Source organism: Pongo pygmaeus, chromosome 16, assembly GCF_028885625.2.
Source record: "Pongo pygmaeus isolate AG05252 chromosome 16, NHGRI_mPonPyg2-v2.0_pri, whole genome shotgun sequence".
NCBI classification, from domain to species: domain Eukaryota; kingdom Metazoa; phylum Chordata; class Mammalia; order Primates; family Hominidae; genus Pongo; species Pongo pygmaeus.
In genome coordinates this window covers 33161859-33183708 of record NC_072389.2, presented here as the reverse complement: position 1 = coordinate 33183708, position 21850 = coordinate 33161859, and the positions used below count along the sequence as shown (strand labels likewise).

The 21850-nt window shown below is 39.8% G+C and overlaps 1 pseudogene; it reads right to left on the bottom strand.

Annotated features, from left to right (window-relative positions):
* Positions 1-17498: 17498 nt before the first annotated feature.
* LOC129014582 (centromere protein U-like) lies at positions 17499-21355 on the bottom strand (annotated as a pseudogene).
* Between the last annotated feature and the right edge of the window lie 495 nt (positions 21356-21850).

The following is a 21850-nucleotide window of genomic DNA, read 5'->3' as shown; positions in this document are numbered from 1 at the left end:
TCTTCAAATCAGTTACAGAATTTGACTTTTAGCTTTATAAAATTTGTCCATCCCTTAACTAGGTTATTCTGATAGCACTCTAACTGGCATCCCTGCCGCAGTCTACTCTCAAACTACTAGGCAGCATCATTAAAAAAACAAAAAGCCAGATTATCTTCCTTCTATATGACCTGCCTCCCCCATCTCCAACTTTTCTGACTTCATTTCTTAATTATTTATGTTCAATGTGTTGCAGCTGCATTGGCCTCATACCGTTCTTGAACGTAACAAGTGTGTTCCTGCTTCAGGGCCTTTGCACTTGCTAGCCCTTCTGCTTAGAGAGCTGTTCCCTTTGAATCCATGGCTCACTCTGTCACTTCCTTCCAGGGTCTGCTCAGATGTCAATCGATAGTGATCCCTTCCCCAGTCACTCACAAAATAGCAAGCTCCCTTCCTCTCCAACCTCTGACACTCATTATCCCCCTCAACCTGGTTTCTTTTCTCTCTCTTTCCTCACTAGGATGCAAATTCCATGAGAGGAAGTATCATTCATTCACTGCTTCACTGCCAGTATTCTTGCGGCACATAATAGGTTCTTAGTTGCTCAATTAAGGAATCAATGTTTACCAAATATCTATGTTTATACAAATGCCCACTATTTAATAAGATGTAAAATTTGAGAGGAGAGTTCTTTAGAAAAAGATGTTGAAAGGGTGTTTAATAAGATAATTGGGCCGGGCGAAGTGGCTCATGCCTGTAATCCCAGCACTGTGGGAGGCCGAGGCAGAAGTCAGGAGTTCAAGACCAGCCTGGCCAATATGGTGAAACCCCATCTCTACTGAAATACAAAAATTAGCCGGGTGTGGTGGTGCATGCATATAATCCCAGCTACTCAGGAGGCTGAGGCAGGAGAATCACTTGAAACCTGGAGGCAGAGGTTGCAGTGAGCCGAGATCACACCACTGCACTCCGGCCTGGGTGACAGAGCGAGACTCTGTCTCTAATAATAATAATAATAAGATAATTGAAAGTGAGGCTGTAAAAGGACATGCTGAAATATTGGAATTATTTTCCCCAAGAGTTGATATTCTTTTCCATATGGGTTACAGAGATGAAGAGGGGAGGGGCTCTAATTTCTTTCAGTACACAAAAATAACATGATGTTTTAAAGAACTGCTATTGTCCAGGCACAGTGGCTCATGTTCGTAATCTCAGCACTTTGGGAAGCTGAGACAGGTGGATCTCTTGAGTCCAGGAAAAAAGTTAGAAAATTAGCCAGGCATAGTGGCATGCACCTAAATTCTCAGATACTCCGGTGGCTGAGGTGGGAGGATCACTAGAGCCTGGGAGGCAGAGGTTGTAGTGAGCCTAGATGGTGCTGCCACAGCACTCCAGCATGGGTGACAGAGCCAGACCCTATCTCAAGTAAAAAAAAAAAAAAAAAGCACTGCTCTTATTACAATAATAAAAATATTAAGGGGCCAGTGGCTGTTGAACATGAATTAATGGAACTATGGGAAGAAAAAAAAATTGCACCTTCTCTTTTCTGTTCTATTCAGGAAAACTGATTTTCTGATTAGAGGTGGTAAAGTTGCTATCCAGCAACCTTGATTTCCACTGGTTAGGAGTAATAGCAGCATGTCTGATTGTTCAAAGTGGACACGACCATTTGCTTGTAACAGGTTGCCTGAGAGCAATAGGTAGACACACTTGATCTAAGAAAATAGGAACAGCAGCTTGCTAATTAGGTCAAAATGCTAGATTCAAAACTGACAGGGAAATTAGTGTGTCTCAAGGTGATTTCATAAATATCCCTAGGGGATGTCATTCACTTTATACTACCATACCATGTTTCTGAGAGTATCCCATACCAGCATACTAGAATTCTAAAAAGAGGACATACAAATGGCCAATAGATGTATAAACGTGATTCACCATGAATAATCATCAGGGAAATGCAAATTAAAACCACAATGAGATATCACTTCGCACCTGTTAGAATGGCTATTATCAAAAAGATGACAGATAAGCATTGGTGAGGATGCAGAGAAAAAGGGATCCTTGTGCACTGTTGGTGGGAATGTAAATTAGTACACCATTTTGGAAAATAGTATGGAGTTTCCTCAAAAACTAAAATTAGAATTACTACGTGATCCAGAAATCCCAATTCTGGGTATATACCAAAGAAACTGAAATCTGTATGTTGAAGAGATGTCTGAATGCCCATGTTAATTGCAGCATTATTCATAATAGCCAAGATATGGAAACATCATGAGATGACCAAGAGATCACCCATCAACAGATGAATGGGTGTGATATTAGGAACAATGGAATCTTGTCAGCCTTAGAGAAGGATTCTGTCATTTGGGACAACATGGGTGAATCTAGAGGAGATTATGCAAAGTGGAATAAGCCAGCCACAGAAAGACATATATGACATGACCTCTACTTATATGTGACACCTAAAAAGTCAAACTCATAGAAATAAAGAGTAGAATAGTAATTACCACAGGCAGGTGGGGAGGGACAGGGAAAGGGGAAATGTTGGTTAAAGGTATACAGTTTCAGTTACACGGGAGGGATAAATTCTGGTGATCTATTGCATAGCATGGTGACTGTCATTAATGAGAATGTGTTGTGTATTTCCAGATTGCTGGAAGTGTAGAGTTTGAATGTTCTACCACAGTGAAATGATAAGTATGTGAGGTGATGGAAATGTTAATTGGCCTGATTTGATCATTCCACAATGTATGCATATACTGAAACATCACATTGTACTCCATAAATATATACCATTATCATTTGTCAATTAAAAAAGATAAAAGCTGTCAAGAAAACATACTTACTGTGTATGCTTTTATAGTTTTCTACTGTTGCATAACATATTATCACAAATTTAGCAGCTTAAAACAACACCCATGCATTAGATCCAAGTTCTTAAAAGTTCTATAGGTTGAAAGTCTGGCATGGGATAACTGAAATCAAGGTGTCAGCTAGGGTAAGTTTTTATCTGGAGTCTCTGGGGAACAATTTACTTTCAAATTAATTGTTTTTGTTGTTGGCAGAATTCAGTTTACAGCTGTAGAACTGAGGTCCCTGTTTTCTTGCTGGCCATCAGCTGGGGGCCACTCTCAGCTCCTAGAAGTAGCTGGCATTCTCTGCCATGTGATCCCTCCATTTTCAGTCCATCTTTAGCAGTGACACATAGAGTCCTTTTCATATTTCTAATATGACTTCTCTGTCTGTGATTTCAAGATTCAGATTTAAAGGCTCATGTAGGTCAGGCCCACCAGGATGATCTCTTTGTCTTAATGTTAACTAATTACATATGCAAACTCTCTTCACAGCAGCACCTAGATTCGTATTTGGTTAATTAACTGACAGAAGGTGTGTGTACACCAGGAACCAGGAATATGGGGGATACCTGAGAATTCTGCCTACCACAATGCTCCTATTTATTTCATACAATGTCTGAATCAGAGATGAGACACTTTTTTGTTGTTCCTAGGAAGGGAAATGTAGCTAAGAAAAATGTCTCAAGGGTTACATACAAATAAAAAGAACCTAATAATGAGTTTTAAGGGTTTGTTTTCTTTTCTTTTTTTTTTCTTTCTTTTTTTTTTTTGTTTATAAATAAGGTCTCCCTGTGTTCCCCAGGCTGGACTCCAACTCCTGGGCTCAAGGGATCTTCCTGCCTCAAGTGTCATGAATAGCTGGGACTACAGGCATGTGCCATGGCACCTAGCTTAATTTTAGTTTTCTTTGTTTTTTTTGTCATGGGATTATAAACATTTTGTCACAATAAACATGGAACATTAAAAAATTTTTCTTTTTCATCCTTTGGTCAGTTAATGAGGGAGAGAAAGTGATAAAAGAAAAAGGGGGAAAAAGGAAAGAAAGTAAGCAGGAGAATGAGAAACCAGAGGTAAGAAGAGAGAGCAGAGATTTAAAAAGAATGCTTACAGGCTGAGCAGAGTGGCTCACACCTGTAACCCCAGCACTTTGGGAGGCTGAGGTGGGCGGATCACTTGAGGTCAGGAGTTCAAGACCAGCCTGGCCAACATGGTGAAACTCTGTCTCTACAAAAATACAAAAAGTAGCCAGGCGTGATGGTGGGTGCCTGAATCCCAGCTACTTAGGAGGCTGAGGCAGGAGAATTGCTTGACCCCAGGAGGCAGAGGTTGCAGTGAGCCAAGATCGCACCATTGCACTCCGGCCTGGGTGACTGAGTGAGACTCCATCTCAAAAAAAAAAAAAAAAAATGCTTACAGCTCTTAACTAAATTAGCTATGAAATCTTATAGTTGCATCAAGTTATAGACTATAGACTATATTTAAAAAAGAAGGAAGAGAGAGAATACATAAAAGGGATTATAGGAGGCTAAAGTAGACACAGTGAAGATGAGCAGGTAAAGTGGTTTGGGGGTGGTAGACTCAAATCTCCAGACCCCACCTCTCAATCTGATTTGGAATCTCATCCAAGCTATCTCTGGTACAGCTGGTTAAAATCTCCTTCACATTCACCCAGCGTGGTAACTTCCTGAACACTCTCAGCAGTGCCTCTCCCTCCTTACCTGCCCAGACTCTGGATCTGCCAGAAACTTCAACACTTCTTTGACTTTCATTTGTTGAATGCCTGCTGTTAGAGACCTGGTAGAATGGTACCCAGATTCAGAACAGTATCTCACACATAGCGGGCACTCAAGAACTGTCTGTTGGCTGACTGCAGAAATTTGCCTTCCGTGAAGACTGACGATTTAGTGACTCTTGCACATATTTGAAATTTTACTGTTGTTATGAGGTCTTTGTACTCACCATGGGAACTTACAAATATTTGTACAACTGTTATTTGTGGATTTTGACAACAGGGTAAGGAGAATCAATAGACACAATTTTAGAAATGCTGTCACAAATTAGATGAAATGAAGTCAAGATCATTGATGTTTCCCACCTTGAATATAAATGAATGTACATAATACAACTCTAAACACCACTGATCCCTAATCATGTTGCATTTCCTGTTAATATCTGTGTCTTTTAAGTTTAAAAACGTTTATCTGAAAATCTGTTCACAATCTCACATTACTTTCAGGTAAAATTTGGAAAAAAATCATAAAAACAAACTCCCTGCAGCCATTTGCCTTTAGGAGGATGTTTGACATTTTTAAAGGTGTTTTTGAAAAGATTTAAAGAAAAACAATAAAAACACCTTTATAGAGGGTTGTTTTTTCAAATAGTAGCTCTCATGAAGTCAGATAACTCAATAGTCATTACATTAAAGAGTTATAAACTTAAATAACATGACCCAAATTTGGCTTTTTCTCTTCTGCAAAGAATATCGGTTCTCACTGTATAGTTTGTTATCACTCAAAAAATTTAATCATTTAAATCTATCCATGTTTTCAATAATCTTAAAAGACCATTGAAAATATATATCCCCAGAAAGTCACATCCTTGAGAGTTCACAACAGTTTTATTCATACTAGCTCCAAATTGAAAACAATCAGAAGATCCATCAATTGGTGACTGGATAAACTGTGGCATAACAATACAATGGAATATCATTCAACATTGCACATCCAAGGATGAATCTCAAAAGCCCTATACTAAGTGGAAGAAGCTAGAAACTTAATAATCTGTTTATTCCACATTTTAGAAAAGGCAAAACTATAGTGGTAGAAAGCAAATCAAGGGCTGCCAGGGACAAGGGATGGCAGGGAATGGATTACCTTTTTTTTTTTTTTGAGATGGAGTCTTGCTCTGTCACCCAGGCTGGAGTACAGTGGTGGATCTCGGCTCACTGCAACCTCTGCCTCCCGAGTTCACGCCATTCTCCTGACTCAGCCTCCCCAGCCAACTGGGACTACAGGCTTCCGCTACCATGCCCAGCTAATTTTTTGTATTTTTAGTAGATACGGGGTTTCACCATGTTGGCCAGGATGGTCTGGATCCCCTGACCTCGTGATCCACCCACATCGGCCTCCCAAAGTGCTGGGATTACAGGTGTGAGCCATCACGCCCAGCCAGAGGATGGATTACAAAGGAGCACATGGAAAGGTTGTGAGGTGATGGAAATACTCTAGGGCATCATTGTGGTAGTATAACGCAGCTGTCTACATTTGTCAAAACTCACTGAATTGTACACTTACATTTTATTGTGTGTAAATTCCATCTCAATTTTGAAAAGCAGGGGAAATCTGAAGCAGCGGCATGTGTGATCCCATTAAAAACAATCACATTTAAAAAGCTGCAGTATAAGCAATCCCATTACAAAATGGCTGCAGTTTTCCTTTCATCTTTATACTGTGTCAGTCCCACTTATATCCATCCACTGAGCTACTTCCTGGAGCATACTATAGACTTTTTTTTTTTTTTTTGGAGATGGAGTCTCACTCTGTCAGCCAGGCTGGAGTGCAGTGGTGCGATCTCGGCTCACTGCATGCTTTGTCTCCCGGGTTCACACCATTCTCTTGCCTCAGCCTCCCCAGTAGCTGGAACTACAGGCGCCCGCCACCACGCCCGGCTAATTTTTTGTATTTTTAGGAGAGATGGGATTTCACCGTGTTAGCCAGGATGGTGTTGATCTCCTGACCTTGTGATCTGCCCACCTCAGCCTCTGAAAGTGCTGGGATTACAGGCCTAAGCCACCGCGCCCGGCCTAGACTTCTTTTCCTCTATGCTTTTTCGGATACTGTTCCTTCTGCCTGCAGTGCTCATCACTGCTGAATATAGAAACCCAATAAGCACTTTGGAATGATTTCAAAGACAGCCGTCACGCACCAGAATCTCCTTGTCCAGCTGTTAGCAGGTCTTTGATTTAAGGATTTCTTCAGTTGGGAGATCTCTCCAGAAATTCTTGCTTTTGATGTAAAATTTGCTTACAATGAAATGTACAAATCTTAAGTGTATATTTACTGAATTTTCACAAATGCCTACACCTGTGTAACCCAAATCCCAATCATGGTATAGAATATGACCTCCACCCCAGAAAGATCCCGTTCCTGTTGATTTCTACTTCTGTGCCCCAAGAGGCAGCCACTGTTCTGATTTTTTAAAAGGTATTATACTTTTAGAATTTCCGTTTAGTTTTACAAAATTATTTCTATTTCTCTCCCTAGGGATCTTCTCTTCCCATTCATTATGAACATGTTTTCCTTCACCTCATTGGACATAGGTATAACAAGCACGTTAAAGTCCTTATTTCAACATTTGGGTCTTTTGGAGGTTGGCATCCATTGACTGTCTTTTCTCTTGAGAATGAGTTACATTTTTCTGTTTTCTGTTTTCACACTGAGAAATTTGAGATTGTTTCCTGGAAATTATAAACATTATACTGTTAAAATTCTGGATTCTGTTACACTGCTCTGAAAAATGTTAATCTTTTTGTTTTAGCAGGACATTTAGTTGGTTGGACTCAAGCAATAAGTTTTGTTTCTTTGGCAGCAGCTTAAACCTCAGTTCAGTTTCCCTCCCCATCCCCCTTTGCTGGGCTGTTTGCAATGTGCCCTATACTTGTGTAGTTTAGGGTCAGACCCGGAGGCTTGGGCAGAGTTTATATGCAGAATTTGGGGGTCTCTGTCTCCAGTACTCTTCTTTCTGGGATTTCCCCTCTGCCTTTCCAGTTGTCCCAAACTTCATATGCTAGTTTTATAGGCCAGAAAGACTGCAGGTTGTCAGTTTTACCACTCTAAACATCCTGCTAGGGTTTGGAGTAGAGTGAGGCAAGCAGTGTCTACATACAAAATTTAAGGAGGCACCCTCTCTCAGGCTCATGCAAGTGCAGGGTCAGTACCTGAGACTGAGCCTCCTTAAGAGGGAGGTGCACCCAGGGTACCTTGTTGCCTTACCCTAGTCCCAGCCCTGGGTCCTGCCAAAAATCTGAAAGTATAACAAACAGGAAGCTTATCCTATATTGGGTCCTTCTTCCAAGTTTTGACTGATCTCCAGAATTTGCCTGGTCATGTTCACTTTCCAGAATCTTAAGTTTGTTGTTGTTTTTGTTGTTGTTGTTGTTTGTTTTGTTTTGTTTTTGTATTTTGTCCAGGGTTTACAATAGGTTTCTGCAGGATGGTTAGTCTGTCAGGAACTTACTTAGCCTTGCTGGAAGTGGAACTCTCAGATGCATAGAATTTTTGAGTGAAGAGATCTTAGAAATCTTCTAATTGTTTCATATTATAAGTTGGATACTGACACCAAAAAAGTTTACAGAGCTCTGTCCTAGAGTCAATTAGTGGAAAAGATAGTAATCTAACTTCTGCTTTAGTGATCACCCACTATGCCATTCTGCAATAAAGCTGAATGAAGAAAAGAGCAGCTTCTCAGCAGAGTGTAAAATGTTACATTGAGACCTTTTTTTCACAAGTAAATAAATTGTACTTTCATTCTCGATTATTAATTACCACCTGCTTAACAGTTTGGTATTGGTATGAACTGAATGTTTGTGTCCTCTAAAAATTCTTGTGGTGAAGCTCTCACCCCTGCTATATGGCTGCATTTGTAGATGTGGCCTTTAAGGAAGTAATTAGGTTAAATGAGGTCATAAAGAGTAGGGCCCTGATTCCATAACATTAGTGTCCTTAGAAGAACAGGAGCAAGACCCACCCCACCCCTCCTCTGCGTGCATATACAAAGAAGGGGTCATGTGAAGACACAGCCAGATGGCAGTCATCTACAAGCCAAGAGAAGAGGCCTCAAATGAAGCTTACTTTGCCACCACCTTAATGTTGGACTTCTAGTCTCCAGAATAGTGAGAAATAAATTTTTGTTGTTTAAGCCTCTCAGGCTGTGATATTTTGTTATGGCAGCCTGGGCAAATACAGCTATAAAAATGGATCCAAATTTTGCACACTGTTAAATCAGCTTACTTGACAGAATACTTGACAGAATTACTTCAGTCTGACTACACTGTAAAGGTAAATTCATATTCTACTCTAAAAGAGCTAGAACTTGGCTAGGAGCGGTGGCTTATGCCTGTAATCCCAGTACTTTGGGAGGCCAAGGCGGGTGGATCACGAGGTCAGGAGATTGAGACCATCCTGGCCAACACGGTGAAACCCCATCTCTACTAAAGAAATACAAAAAATTAGCCGGCCGTGGTGGTGGGCGCCTGTAGTCCCAGCTACTCAGGAGGGTAAGGCAGGAGAATGGTGTGAACCCAGGAGGCAAAGCTTGCAGTAAGCCAAGATCATGCCACTGCACTCCAGCCTGGGCGACAGAGCGAGACTCCGTCTCAAAAAAAAAAAAAAAAAAAAAAAAAAAAAAAAGAGCTTGAACTCAGAAAAACAAAATCTACCAACCAATGAAGTAAAAAATAAATATGAAGGATAAATGTAGCACTTGAAGCAGATCTTTATGAGGCTGGAAGGCAGTGTTTCTAAAACAATTTAATCTCATTGTATCCCTACTTTATTTTTAAAATGTTTATATATAACTATTAATAAATATCACAGTCTATTCTGCAAATCCCTTTAAAGGGTCATGCCTTCCAAAACAGCATGTAAACAGGTACCATGCAAAAGTAAGGCCTGAACACATATCCCTTATTTGCAGACTAAGCTTTCTGATCCATCATGAACCTCTGATCATCTTCTCTTGATTTCCATACCTTCTGACCTCACAACCTGTCTTACCATTTGGACCTCCATCTCATTCTCTTAGGTCCCCATATAATGCTGTTTTCCTATGTCTTCTCATGGTATCGTGGGGCCTCACTGCCCTTTTTACCTAAACACCCTTGATAAGACCTTTCCATAGTGACTGGCCTGGGACCTTCTTGTCATATCTTAGGTTGACACAATCCAGCACAGCCTAGATTTATAGCAACCATTTATTATCAAATAAAAGGTGTTAATAGAAATTAGGAGGTGTTAAGCATAGTGAGGAGTGTATTATGCATTAGAATTTCAAGTCATATGTCTCATTTTATCCCATTTTTTTTTTTTGAGACTGAGTCTGGCTTCGTGGCTAGTCTGGAGTGCAGTGGTGCGATCTTGGCCTACTGCAACTTCCGCCTCCTGGGTTCAAGAGATTCTCCTGTCTCAGTCTCCTGAGTAGCTGGGGCTACAGGTGCACATCACCATGCCTGGCTAATTTTTTGTATTTTTAGTAGAGCCAGGGTTTCACTGTGTTAGCCAGGATGGTCTCGATCTCCTGACTTCATGATCCACCCACCTCGGCCTCCCAAAGTGCTGGGATTACAGGCATGAGCCACCGTGCTGGGCCCATCCTATTCTTTTATATTTGTTGTTGTTGTTCATTGCTGCTTGCTGTTGCAGTCAGGTATAGTCCATTATTGTAACATTAGGACACAATATTTAATTTCTACATTGCAACTCTTTTATCTCTTCATCTGGCAGCACTTAGTAAAGATAACCTATATAACAAGAAGCTAAGAAATATGAGAATTATCTCTTATTTGACCAGTGATGATAATTTCTGATTAATTCAGGATAAAAATCTGCATGCAATTAAAAATAGTCCATTTTTATTTCGACATATTGATTTGGTTTGACTGATGCAGTCAATCATTCCAAGTAAGCCAGGCACCAATTCTGCTACCTCTTCCCTTCAATTTTCTCCTTCACTGAATTATCTTAACAAATTACTGGACCAAAAACAAAACAAAAAAAAGCTGCTATGTTTAGGGATCCTGATATGAAAAGTACTTTAGCAAGAACTTATCCAACTACCAGGTTAGATCTTGGGGTTCTCTGGGCAAAGCAAGTTTTGGGATTAAAATTTGAGCATACTTTTCTTTTTAAAATTGTGTGTCTGCTTTAACTGATAGCAAAAAAGGAGAGGGATAACACATTTACAAGGAATATAAACTCCCATAAATGTGAATAAAACAAAGGAGGAATTAACAAAATCTCTAAAGGATTTTCTAATTAAAAAATATAGTTTTCTACTTTTAAGTACACTTTGATTTGAGATAATGTTCTTTAAAGATATATTTTAATCACTGGATAAAATACTTGTAACTCAAAACTTTAAGTATTTATAGAAGAGTGCTTCAAAAACACTTAAAAGTTTCTTCTTTCACTTTAAGTAATCCCCTTATAATTTTAATATTTTAATTTGCTTTGAAAGTCATACATTAACACACATAGACACATATCTCAATATGTAAGTTGACAATCTAAACTTTTGATTGCTACTTGTTATAATTTTTATAACTTCAAACTAGATGGAATTTAAATGGACCACTTTCTATTAATTATAAAATTAACTGCATGGAGTAAAATCTGAATTCATTTTTAAATACAGCCATATCTAATATAAAGTAAACATAAAATGTTCCAACTCCAGACCACATTCCTTCATTTATCTCTGCATTTGTACAGTGTAGACTCCACTCCTTCATTTATCTCTGCCTACAGTTACTCTTTCTTTTCATCTGCCTTGTGAGCTTCTGCTCATCAATCTAGAATCAGCTTAAATGATACTTCCTCTGTGCATAGGCTCCTAGTTTCTTTGGCCGACTTCATCTTCCCCTCCTCTATGGTACTTCTGTGGTTTGTGCCTGTTTCTATCACAGCACGTAGCACTCTTCTGTGGAAAATATGATCGTGGACAATGACTATGTTTTATCCATCTTTGTGTCATTTTTCTGGTACGCAGCTCAGGCTGTGTTTAACAACCATTTAACAACGGTTTGTTGAGGATTTACATTCCAAGAAATAAGGCATCTTCAATATTTTTTAAAAAGCAATATATTGTCTGGAGGGATTTAGAAAAAATGTGGCATATTAGTTAGGAATGAGTTCAAGCGAAAATGACAGATAACCGGCCGGGCGCGGTGGCTCATGCCTGCAATCCCAGCACTTTGGGAGGCCGAGGCGGGCGGATCACGAGGTCAGGAGATCGAGACTCTCCTGGCTAACACGGTGAAACCCTGTCTCTACTAAAAATCCAAAAAAAAAAAAGAAGAAAATTAGCTGGGCATGGTGGCGGCGCCTGTAGTCCCAGCTACTCAGGAGGCTGAGGCAGGAGAATGGCATGAACCCGGGAGGTGGAGCTTGCAGTGAGCAGAGACCGTGCCACTGCACTCCAGCCTGGGTGACAGAGCAAGACTCTGTCTCAAGGAAAAAAAAAAAGAAAAAGAAAATGACAGATAACCCAAGTAGCTGGGCAAACTAATAGGTATTTCTTTTTAAGGAGCCTAGAGGTTGCTAGACAATAGCATGAAGGTCTCAGGTTTTTCATCTTTCTGCTCTAGTATCCTTTGGGAATAAGTGGCTCATCCCTGCACATTTCGTCTTGAGGGTGCAAAAAAGCTCCCAAGGCTATAGGCAACATATTCGTATTGAAGGCGAGAAGAAAGGCAGCAAGGAAAAAGAGGTGGTCTCATCTCCATCTGTTCTTATCCGTTAATTAAAAGTTTCCTCAAGCACAAGTTTCAAAACAGAGTTTACTTTATAACTCATTGACCAGAACTGGGGTGAGTGGCCACTCTGTGAGGCAGGCCACCCCTGAGAGAGCAACTGTCTGACTTTACAGTTTCTAATGGAACAGACTGGCTAGGGCAAGACACCAAGTCTGCCATAGATTAGAAAAACAAAAACAAAAAGACAACAGAAGAGTGGATTAAGGTTAATAAAGATATTAAGGTTACCAGGTTTGCTGAAATGAGTATGCCGGAGACCCTGGGGATTCTAGGGTATCAGTGCAAATGGATACATAGTTAATAATTCACACTGAGATATTTTCTCAAGATTGTGGTGGCTTATAATGACATAATGAGGTGTTCCAATCTTGCATCTCATCTCTCTCTGTGTTTTTCAATTATGACAGTTTTCCTTTATCTCCCATTCACCCCAACCTCACTTTGGTTCCATCTGCTGTTCAAAATTTCTCAGAGTCAAATATTAAATGTTTCATTCTCTATAAATGCTTTCCTGATTTTAAAATATTTTTTCTCATTTCTCTGAGCTGTTAGCACTTTGTACCATTCATAAAATACTTAATATCTTAAACTTTGCATTACAAGAATTTGCACAACTCTTCTACTCCTCTCTTCCAACAGACTGCTAGCTCTCTGAGGGTACTGAATCTTCCTCAGTCATACTAGGTTCTGAAAAATTATTTTCTGAATTGAATATTTAATTTATTTCATTTGCTTAGTGTTAGAAGGTAGGAAATGGGAGGAAAGACCAGCATGTATAAACACAGGGCCACTGCTAGCCTATGTTTATGTTCCAAAAACTAGAAAAAAAATTTTCCATTGTGTGTTGAAAATGGCACTGCTCTGTGCAAGGGCTAGAAAATAGTGCCACCTTTGAACTGATGCAACTCTGAGGGCATGGAACTTGTAGGGCTAATGTTCCTTCTGTGCAAATTACTTAAAAAAAAACAAAACAAAACAGAAAATACTCTTTCTTCTAGGAAACACAGTCCTGTACCAGAGCATCCAGTTGGGTGAACACAACAAGGCTGGATTTCAGTCCCCAATGTACTCCCTTGACCTCTGCTTATTGCAAAAAACGCTCAATGCTCTGCAGCCGCCATTTCAAAAGGATTTCAGAAGTTCCATTTTCACCCAGTATATCTACAAGTATTTTGTGATTTATCCAGGCTCTGTCAATAATGATGGTAAACTCGGAACTTCTTATTTTTGAATGGGTCTAATTGTCCAAGATACTTGCTCACAATAGAGTCAAAATTTGTCTTCCTGTTTTCCTGTCTGATAACCTGAGACTTAACTTCTGAGGCTGGATAGAATAATCATGTCTCAAAGCAGTGTACATATCTCTGGCAGGAAGCTGCCTCCTAAGCAACACATAATAGAATGGAATGTAATTATTTATAGGTAGGTACTACCAACACTGTATTTGGTTATCCAATATTTGTGTTAATGTGCAAAATTTTCCTCTATTTTGTTACCTACCCATTTTATAGTGGGTAATGTGGGCTCACTTGCCATCCTACACAGTTCACTGACAATTTGACTATTAAATATGGGATTTTAATTTGAAAACATTATTGATAAAAAAATGCTTGCAGCTAAATTTATAGAACAATAAACACCGACGTTTAAAAGGTAGCAGTATTAAAAATCACTGTTTCTCATGTCCTCTAAGCATCTTGGGAAAGGCTTGAAATTAAGTTTAAAGATGATTTCAGAAAATAAGGGGAAGAACACCTTTAATTGATAATATTTTCTATTTGAGAAGTACACTTTAGTAACCTTAACTGTGCTGTAGTATGTTAACAATAAAAGTGAGATTATAATGATTTTATGTGATGTGTCATCAAATACATTTTAAAACATTTTCTGTATAATTAAAACAAAGAAATACAAAGGCTAGGTATAGAAACACATTATGCATATGCTTAGAAAATTCAGAATATCCAAAGACTCATTTTCTTTGTTTGAGGTATTTCAATATCAGAACCGTGAAAGAGAACGAATTAACTAATATTGTAAGATTTCATTTATTCAATGATAACTTATTAATACATTTTGGTAGAGAACATAAACTGAGTTACAGTTTATTTGTATTAGACACAGTAGAAGATTTGCTGTCAAAGTGTCATATACTTATGGATATATTTTTATTTTCTATATCTATATATTTTATTTTAAGTCAAAACATATAAATAGATATTCATTTGTCAATCTTTATTAGGCCAAAGTCTTGTCTTTGTTGACTGACTTCTGATTAGGGTTCTGTATTGCTCTTCTAGTTCTAGGGTTCTTGTATCGCTCAGAAATCATACCAAAAATGTATCAGCTCTCATTTCCAGGTGGGGTTTCTTTAAAGTGGATTGAGAACTAAGAATGGCTATAAAATAATCCAAGGGCAGAATCATTCTAGACTTTTATAATTTTCTCCCAATCTTTCACTGATGACTCCTTTACAATGTACCAATAGTATTAACTCACCATTATGAGATCTCTCTAAAGTATTCTAATTAGTTTTTGTAGAAACAACTTTTTTTCACATTCATGTAACTAATTTAAATAAGCACAAGTGGCATCAATCTCTGAAAATACAAATGATACTTTAACTGGTAGCAGTTTAAGTCGACGGTAGTACCAGGGAGAGGCCTCTTAGGCACAAGCAGACCTTGTCCATGGGCATCAGTGTGCTTTACAGAGAGAATGGATGAGTTGGCTAATCCCGCAAGTGGGTTAAAAATAGAGATCAGTTAATACAGCTTCCACTTTTTGAAGAAAGTGGTTCTAAAAAATACTAATGGTGATGGAGTCTTTTATAATTTATTAAGAAAATTGTAAAAAATTACTATCAGGACAGTTACTTAACTACTGGAAAGCATATATATTTAAAGCCATTTTTCTTGGTTTCTATAATACTACATTTCCCTAATTTTCCTTCTAGCTTTCTGACCACTCTTTTTTAGTCCAGTTTCTCCTTTCTGAATAGACGTCTAAAGGTTCCTAGTATTAAGTCTTGGATCCTCTTTATTTCCCTACATGTACTTTCCTCCTAGGTGATCTCACCACTTTCATAGCTTTAAAAACCATATATAAGCTAAAGACTCTTAAATTTATTTCTCCAGCCCAGCTTTTTTTTTTTTTTTTTTTTTTTTTGAGACTGAGTCTCGCTCTTCGACCAGGCTGGAGTGCAGTGGCTCAATCTCGGCTCACTGCAAGCTCCACCTCCTGGGTTCAGGCCATTCTCCTGCCTCAGCCTCCCGATTAGCTGGGACTACAGGCGCCCGCCACCACGCCCAGATAATTTTTTGTATCTTTAGTGCAGACGGAGTTTCACCGTGTTAGCCAGGATGGTCTCGATCTCGATCTCCTGACCTCGTGATCCGCCAACCTCAGCTTCCGCAAAGTGCTGGGATTACAGGCGTGAGCCACTGTGCCTGGCCCAGCCCAGCCCTTTCTTTTGACTCCAGACTGGTATAAACAACTTGCCAGTAACACCTTGACTTAAATGTTTCACAGGCAACTTATACTTAATTTTTTCCAAGGTTAAGTTCTATTTCTCAAAAGCTGATCCTGTCTGCAATCCTCCTCGTTATACTAAGTAAATCTGTTCCAACCTCCTTTTCTTTGTTTGAGTAGGCAGCTCTTTGCTTCAGTCTGGAAAGCTTTCTCCTACTCATCTTTTAAATCTTAAATCTTACAATGAAGGGCCCAGCACGGTGGCTCAAGCCTGTAATCCCAGCACTTTGGGAGGCTGAGGCGGGCGGATCAGGAGGTCAGGAGATCAAGACCATCCTGGCTAACACGGGTGAAACCCCGTCTCTACTAAAAATACAAAAAATTAGCCGGCCGTGGTGGCGGGCACCTGTAGTCCCAGCTACTCGGGAGGCTGAGGCAGGAGAATGGCGTGAACCCGGGAGGCGGAGCTTGCAGTGAGCCGAGATCGCACCACTGCACTCCAGCCTGGGCGAAGAGAGAGACTCCATCTCAAAAAAAAAAAAAAAAAGTCTTGCTATGAAGACAGACTTTTCTTGTCCTCCCTCCATTTCTATCAGAGCAACGTGTTCACCACAGCGACAGCACTTTCTCAGTTTGAAATTACATATATATTGATTTTCCGGTTTATCGTTTGCTTTCCCAACTTAAGCCATAAGCTCTCTAAAGGTAGGGATCATGTCTGTTTCATCCATCCGTGCATACTATGGGCCTAGCAAAATGCGTGACGTATCATAGGCCCTCAAAAATGTTTGTTGAATAAATGAGTTGTGTTTCAGTTTTACTCCTTAGAACACTTACCACAATTTGTAACTACATCAGTAAACTTTTAAAAAAATGCCCAGTTATTCCCTAAAAAGCATATGTTCCAGGAAGAGGGTGTCTGTTTTATTTTTCATTCAACACAGGGTCTGACACATAGGCACTCAATCAATAGCTGTTGGTGAAAGGAAGGGAGTAGAAGTGATACTACGAGGGAGAGAACAGAATCTGGAGGAGATTGTTTCACACGAATACTCTGAGACTGTGGCAACAATTCAGAAAAAGCTAAAAACATTCAGTCCATCATTCAGTTGTTTTGCCCACATAATGTAAACATCTGTACCTTTAGAAACAGCTGGATCAGTCAGTTTTTCACTTGAAAGCAGATGTTCAAAGTTATTTTAGATACAGATGAAACTATTGTGGTTTTTTTTTTTCGATTAGTGAAGCAAATTTGGGTAGACTTATGTTTCTTAAAGATACGTAATTTTTTTTTTTTGAGATGGAGTCCCGCTCAGTTGCCTAGGCTGGAGTGCAGTGGCGTGATCTAGGCTCACTGCAAGCCCCGCCTCTCAGGTTCAGGCCGTTCTCCTGCCTCAGCCTCCCGAGTTGCTGGGACTACAGGTGCCCACCACCACGCCCGGCTAATTTTTTGTATTTTTAGTAGAGACGGGGTTTCACCGTATTAGCCAGGATGGTCTCGATCTCCTGACTTCGTGATCCGCCCACCTCGGCCTCACAAAGTGTTGGGAGTACAGGCGTGAGCCACCGTGCCCAGCCCAAAGGTATGTAACTTTAAATGAGAGTCGTGCTATTTAGTCAAAGTCAGGGTGTTGGGAAGCCTTGATCCTGCGATGTGTGTTCAGTCAAATGACCTTGAATTGATCCAGTTTCCTAACAGTAACATTATGGCTCAATGCTTGGCTAAGACCTTTGGTCGTCATCAAAATCTGAATGGGCTATAGAGAAAAAATTTTACAACTAGTCTTTTACACTAATGGCTGAGAGAAGAGGAAAGGCTGAAATCTGTCATATCACTTGACATGTAATAGAAACGGATAGCTGTTTGCTTTCCATAGCGTGAATACCTCTTACAAATTGAGATCATATGGTAGATTGTAATAACAGGAAAGACTCTTCTAAGAGGCAATAGATTAAAAAAATTGCTGGTCGGATGCGGTGGCGCACGCCTGTAATCCCAGCACTTTGGGAGGCGGAGGCGGGCAGATCGTGAGGTCAGGAGATCGAGACCATCCTGGCTAACACAGGAAAACCCTGTCTCTACTAAAAAAACACAAAAAAATTAGCCTGGCCTGGTGGCGGGCCCCTATAGTCCCAGCTACTTGGGAGGCTGAGGCAGGAGAATGGTGTGAACCCGGGAGGCGGAGGTTGCAGTGAGCTGAGATCATGCCACTGCACTCCAGCCTGGGTGACAGAGTGAGACTCCATCTCAAAAAAACAAAAAACAAAACAAAACAAAAAAATGCTTAGTAAAATGTCACAGTCACAGTTTTTGCCTACCAAGAATTTCTTTCCTTTTCTTTTCTTTTTTTTTTTTTTACCATCTTGAGAAATTATTTGTTAGGACGATCAACTAACTGTCTCAAAGGTTGCCAATCCAAATGTTCTTAATAATTAAAGTTAAAATTAGAATACAAACCCAATATAAAATAGAACACAATAGCCAAATCATGATTTTGAAATAATTAACAAAGTCAAACTTCCAGCTGCAAATTGTATCTAAGGGTGTATGATTAAATTCCCCTTACAGAATTTTATCATATTTTGATAGTTTGCTGTTTAATATCATGTTTTCAAGATGACAGCAGAAAAGCTGTCACGCCATGACTACCACACAAATGATAATGGAATTTTATACAAATATTCAACAAGCTAATGTGTTCAAGCTCCCTTGGGCACCTGCTCTAGGGAGGGATAAAGGGTAAGAACTCACATTTGTCACTACATGTTTGGTTTAGAGGTAAGACATATGCCCAAATATCTACACTCAATAAAGCAGGAGGGACAGTTACTACAAGAGAAGAGCAAAAAAGCACTGAGGTCACTCCAAGAACAGGATGCTCATCCAGAGGTGTAGAGGTGTGTTCCAGACAATGCAGAGACGCTAAACCTCGCTTTTAACCAAAGTATTATGCTCAAGCTAAATCAATGTTACAGGTAACTTCCCCAAACTTAGTAACCAAACTCCAAATCACAAGCTTTGGACTAGTTAGGTAATTTACAAAATACCTTTAGAAGCATTCCATTTCATGATTTCTAATATATAAACAAACCTTAGGCTCAGGAAAAGTCACTTAGATCAGCGTCAAAACCTTAACATTGAATTTAGAAGTGAGGAATACAAATCTGATCATAAAATATGTATACGTTACATATAATTATTACACATATTTTGTATAAAATTATAAAGGGTATACAAATACACATTTTTTTCCCTAGAACTGAAACATTTCTATTAATCTGAGGCAGATGGTGTAACAGTAGCAAAATCTGCAGTAAAAATCCAGAAGCAACTACAAAATGTATTAAAACAATAAATTTGTTTTCACATTATATTCCTTTTTAATGTTTCTTACCTTTTTTTTGAGACAAGGTCTTGCTCTGTCACCCAGGCTGGAGTGCAGTGGTGCGATCACAGCTCAGTGCAGCGTGGATCTCCCGGGCTCAAGCGATCTTCCCACCTCAGCCTCCTGAGTAGCTGGGACTACAGGCCTGCACTACCACACCTGGCTAGTTTTTGTATTTTCAGTAGAGGTGGGCTTTCACCATGTCACCCAAGGCTGGTCTTGAACTCCTGGGCTCAAGGGATCCACTTGCCTCAGCCTCCCGAAGTGCTATGATTACAGGTGAGAGCCACCACGCCTGGCCTGTTTCTTAACTTCTAAAATTACACCTACCATTTATATGTGAAAATAGCTTGTTTTTTATATGCAAAAGATGCTGTGAGCATGGGCTAGACAAAACAGAAGAGGTTGGTCTTTCAAACATGGCTGAGTGGTCTTATATGAATAAAAATTATAATAAAGCAGAGTGTGATTTTTTAATTGAGATTTATACACAGAATATGAACTTCCCTTGATGAAATTCAGCTGTCTGAGTGAAAATACCTTACACAAATCAGCGATTCTGGACATTATTCCTCCAGCCTTCATTAAGTAGCTAAGAAAAGTACTGATATAATGAAGTTTCACTGGTTTATAGTGATACTATTTTAGGTGGACTCTGTAATTCTGTATCTGCATTTGTCTTGCCCCAAAGCTTCTGATACTCTAGCATGCAAATGCCCTCCCGCAATGATCTTCTGAAGCACAGTAAAAAGTAAAATTGGAGTTACCGTTTCCTTTATGTTTGCTTCTTTCGCTTGAACATCTGAATAATCCTGATAAAGCTGTTTTAAATTAGATAAGAAATATGATGCATTCCTAAGGGAAGACTTTCTGTCTTTAAGTTCATCATATTCTGTTTGTAGTTGTTTCAGCTGAGGCTCTAACCTATAACAAAAATAAGTGACATATAATAAAATGTACCAGCCTATCTTGTGTGAGACTGAGGCTATAAGTACGCTGAGCAAGTGTGAAGAACCAGGGTTGGCCAACTAGATGACTTGCTTTGGCTCTGAAACTATGAATGTGTAAAACATTCTGAGTTTCAGTTTAAAACGTAGGAAATAAAAATCTCTGAAATACAATGCACAATGAATAATTAGCGGTGATATCCACAGAAGAATATGCCTTATAAATGCTGAAATTCATCAAGCCATTGAAGTCTTGGGAACTACTGGATCAAATGTATGCCTGGCTAACATTCAGAGGCTCGTGCAGGAGGAGCCAGGCACTACAGTCTAACACAGAAACCATGGACAGAAAGCTTTCCCAATGCTCCTTCCTTTTATCAAATCTTGTCCACTTTCCAAAGTCTAATAAAATCAGTGGAAGACTATCAGTGCCTGGATGAAAATGTGTGACGTTGGGCAAACTGTTTCATCTCTCCGTGGCTGAGTTTCTTCACTTATGCTCTAGGTGGGTTTTCTCAAATTCAGGCAAAACAATATTCAACTCCATGATGTCACTTGTTTTCATTCCTTCTAGACACCAAGTGTGCACATCATTGGAAGTATCTAAGCCTATGGCTTTACTTCTTGATTTCTTCCTTTTGTCACAAGACATCTTCCATTTTTTCTGAGTTTTTGACTGACTTGCTATTGCCAAGTTCTCTTTTTTCAACAGAGGGCTGGGCACTAAGGGGCCTGTCTTTTTAGAAGTGACCGACTCAGCTGGTTTCTCTGAAAGTTCTGAAGATGCTGTAGTTGGAATAACCTCATGTCATTGTGTACTTATTTTCTCTGCTGATTTAACTTTCCTTCTTGTATCACTTTCTTCATCACTAATGGGCTTTCAGTCATCACTAATGGGCTTGAGCTTTCTTCCTGGCTTTTTTGCACTAATTGTTACAGATTCGATTTCACTTGCTTCATTTCCAGAATTGTCTGAACAAAGGTCTCATAAGGTTCTTCATCATTCTCATTTTCACCCGGCCCGCCAGTGCTTGAGACATCAGAATTATCAGGAAAATCGAACACGTCAATAGGCTTGCACTTTCGACCAGCTTTATCTTTCATGAAATGTGTTCCTTCTAAAGTGTTCTTTGAACATCTTGCACCCTCAGGCCTGTAAGGCCGAGCCTGCCACCACCTCAGGGCCATCTGGGCTGTCCCGTGCACTACAGGGTATGTAGCGGCATCCCTGGGCTCTGCTCACTAGAGGCAACTGGCGCCTCCCTAAATCATGACAATCCAAATATCCCCTAGCATTCCCAAATATCCCCTGTTGGGGGAATAAATCCTTCCCCACCACCCATTGATAACTACTGGGCTAAAAATCACCAGCCCCAGGCCAGGCTCTGTGGCTCATGCCTGTAATCCCAGCACTTTTGGAGGCTGAAGCAGGCAGATTGCTTGAGCTCAGGAGTTCCAGATTAGCCTGGGCAACATGGTGAGACCCCATCTCTGCAAAAAATACAAAAATTGGCCAGGCTTGGTGGCAGATGCCTGGGCAACAGAGCCAGATCCTGTCTCAAAACAAAAACAAAAAACAAAATCACCAGCCCCAGGTGGGTTTGCTGGGTGAGAGCTAGCAAATTTGCAAGGAACAGAGAGTTCCCAACTCAAGCAAACTGTTCACCAGCATAGAAAAATACA